At 39.8% G+C, this 3,782-nt stretch overlaps 1 pseudogene; it reads right to left on the bottom strand.

Moving 5' to 3' along the window:
• Nucleotides 1–2,135: 2,135 nt before the first annotated feature.
• On the bottom strand, nucleotides 2,136–2,695 carry LOC101350599 (ATP synthase subunit O, mitochondrial-like; annotated as a pseudogene).
• Between the last annotated feature and the right edge of the window lie 1,087 nt (nucleotides 2,696–3,782).

The raw sequence follows: 3,782 nt of genomic DNA, 5'->3' as shown, positions 1-3,782 counted from the left end.
GCCATGTCTTTCTCCTGTGGAGCAGCTGGTGAGTTCAAACCGCTGCCTTTTGCTTAGCAGCTCAGCCCTTTAACCACTGCACCACCGGGGCTCCCTAATAATTATAATAGCACTTACTAAATGTTCAGTCTTATTGTCCCTATTTATAGATAATATAACGAGGCACAGAGACGTTAAAAGTCTTGCCAAAAGCCCATAATTAATAAATGATGGGAGTCATGATTTGAAGCCAGGCAAACTGATTTCAAAGCCCCTCTCTTAACCACCATGCTACTTCTCTTCCCATGTTTGAAGACATTAACCCAGTGCACTGTTGTGAGTTATTGATCTAGGCGGATTCTACACCTTTTCTGCTGTCATTCCTGGCTGCTGTTATCACTGGTGAGTTGGGCTCAGATCTTTGCCCACGCCCTTCACCCAGGCACATATTCAGTTTACTTGTTGGCAGTTGCCTTCAACACCAGTTAATATGACTATTATTCGAATTTACACACCAACCACGAATAATAAAAATGAAGAAATTGAAGATTTTTACAGACTGCTGCAGTCTGAAATTGATCGAACACGCAATCACGATGCATTGCCAACTACTCGTGACTGGAATGTGAAAGTTGGAAACGAAGAAGGATCAGTGGTTGGAAAACGGCCTTGGTGATAGGAATGATGCTAGAGACAGAATGATAGAGTTCTGCAAGATCAACGACTTATTCGTCAAAAATACTTTTTTTTCAGTAACACAAATGATGACTATATATGTGGACCTCGCCAGGTGGAATACACAGAAATCAAGTTGATAAGATCTGTGGAAGGAGATGATGGAGAAGCTCAGTTCATCACTCAAGACAAAGCCAAGGGCCAAGTGAGGAAAAGACCATCAATTGCTCTTGTGCCAGTTTAACCTGAAGCTGGAGAAGATCAAAGCAAGACCACAAGGGCCAAAATATGACCTTGAATACATCCTGCCAGAACTTAGAGGCCATCTGAACACCAATGACCAAAACCAGAAATGTGGGAAGACATCAAGGACATCATACATGAAGAAACTAAAAGGTCATTAAAAAAGACAGGAAAGAAGGAAAAGACCAAAATGGATGTCAGAAGAGACCCTTAAAAACTTGCTTTTAAGTGCAGAGTAGCTAAAGTGAATGGAAGAAACGATGAAGTAAAAGAGCTGATCAGCATATTTCAAATGGCAGCTTGAGAAGACAAGGTAAAGTATGGTGAAATGTGCAAAAACTTGGAGTTGAAAACCAACAGGGTAGAATAAGATTGGCATTTCTCAAACAGAGAGAACTGAAAATAAAATTCAGGTCTCACGTTGCAATACTGCAGGATTCTATGGGTAAATAACAGTTTCACTAGATAATGCAAAATAGTTTTCCAAAGTGATGGTACCAATTTAAACTCCCACCAAACACTGTCTACGTATACCTCTTGTTCAACGTTTAAATTTTGGTTAATTCAATAGGTAGGAAGGAAAGGGTATCTTGTGGTTATAAATTGCACCTCCCTGATTATTAATGAAAAAAAGAATATTTTTAAATGTTTTTGGGCCATTTATGTTTCCTCATCAATGAAATACCTGTTCATATCTTTTGTAAAGCTATATTAAATATAAAAATATCATTTTTATATTTTATATGATTTTTTATTTGTCTTTTTTTCATAGCCGTTCTTTACATATTCTGGATACTAACCTTTCGTCTCTTCATGTGTATCAGTGAAAAAGAGGAAGACCCTCAACGAGGTGGATTGACACAGTGGCTGCAACAATGGGCTCAAGCATAACAACAATTGTGAGGATGCCACAAGACCAGGCAGTGTCTCATTCTGTTGTACGTGAGGTCGCTGTCAGTTGGAACCGACTCTACGACACCTCACAACAACAATGCCAGGTGTCCAATTTAGATGATTTATCCATTGGATAGCTAAATGCCACTATACCATTTATTGCAGTTTCTCTTCTCCCACTCTCCTTTAAAGCCCCCTCGTCACTGGGTTGTAAGTCAAGTTTTCTTGTAAGTGTGGTCTCTTTTTGGCCTTTGTGTTCTTTTTTTTCTGTTCAGGAAACATTTTATTGATAATCCAAGTTTAAGAATTTTCATTGATGATAGACAATCAGAAAATCAACACTTTCACATAATTGCCCCCATACCCCTGCTCTGTTTCTGAATCTTGAATTTTGCAGACTTATCAACATATTTGTCTCCAACACAGACAATTATTTTACCCATGATTAATGGATTAGTCTTAACCTCTAATTTCAACACCTGGCTTTGACTTAGGATGCTGTGCGGGACCATTTTTAACTCAGAAAGAGAGGCATTGTCTAGGGGAGATGCAGTGGTAACTGTGTAAGGAACTTCTCCATGATGGATACTCCTGATGGTCGAAAAGGCGCAGATGACTACCAGGGTACTGTTCAAGTGACCACTTTCAGCAAGCAAATTGAGCAGATTGGACTTGAGGGGAGAAAACCTCTCTTTTGCTGTGATGTCATTTAGGCTTTTACTTTAATGGAACATTTTACAGGGGAATTCAGAACAGCAAGAGTCATTTTGGGGTCCTTCAGAAGCTGTGCTGCTCTCAAGACCTCCTTCTCGACTTGATCCAGTTTATTCCGTTGAGATGCAGCAGCACAAAGAGCAGTGGCACAGCCGCCTTCAACACCATGTATTTGAGTGGGTGGCCTCATGACTGGCGGAATACCAACTGAGATGTTTCAACAACTGGATGCAACATTGGAAGCGCTTGCTTGTCTACGCCAAGAAATTTGGAAGAAAGTTACCTAGTCAACTGACTGGAAGAGATCCATATTTGTGCCCATCCCAAAGAGAGTGATCCAATAGAATGTAGAAATTATTGAACGATATCACTAATATCACACGCAAGTAAAATTTTGCTGAAGATCATTCAAAAGCGGTTGCAGCAGTACATCGACAGGGAACTGCTAGAAATTCAAGCCTGATTCAGAAGAGGACATGGAACGAGAGATATCATTGCTGATGTCAGACGGCTCTTGGCTGAAAGCAGAAAATATCAGAAAGATGCTTACCTGTGTTTTATTAACTGTCCAAAAGCATTCGACTGTGTGGATCATAACAAATTATGAATAACATTGCAAAGAATGGAAATTCTAGAACATTTAATTGTGCTCATGCAGAACCTGTACATAGACCAAGAGGCAGTAGTTCAAACAGAACGTGGGGATACTGTGCGGTTTAAAATCAGGAAAGATGTGCATCAGGGTTGTATCCTTTTACCATACTTACTCATTCTGTATGCTGAGTAAATAATCCGAGAAGCCAGACTATATGAAGAAGAACATGGCTTCAGGATTGGAGGAAGACTCATTAACAACCTGTGTTATGCTGATAACACAATCTTGCTTGCTGAACGCGTAGGGGACTTGAAGAACTTACTGACGAAGAACAAAGACCACAGCCTTCAGTATGGATTACACCTCAACATAAAGAAAACAAAAATCCTCACAACTGGACCAATATACAACATCATGATAAACAGAGAAAATATTGAAGTTGTCAAGGATTTCGTTTTACTCGGATCCACAATCAACACACACGGAAGCAGCAGTCAAGTAATCAAATGACGTAATTCCTTCAGAAATTTGCTGCAAAAGACCTCTTTAAAGTGTTAAAAAGCAAAGATGTCACTTTGAGGACTAAGGTGCACCTGACCCAAGCCATGATACTTTCAATTGCCTCATTGTCCAGCGTGGGAAAGCTGGACAATGAATAAGGAAGACTGAAGAAAAATTGATG

Source organism: Trichechus manatus, unplaced genomic scaffold (genome assembly GCF_000243295.1).
Source record: "Trichechus manatus latirostris isolate Lorelei unplaced genomic scaffold, TriManLat1.0 scaffold00153, whole genome shotgun sequence".
NCBI lineage: Eukaryota > Metazoa > Chordata > Mammalia > Sirenia > Trichechidae > Trichechus > Trichechus manatus.
The sequence above is the reverse complement of the archived record's forward strand: the minus strand, read 5'-3'. Positions and strand labels throughout refer to the sequence as shown.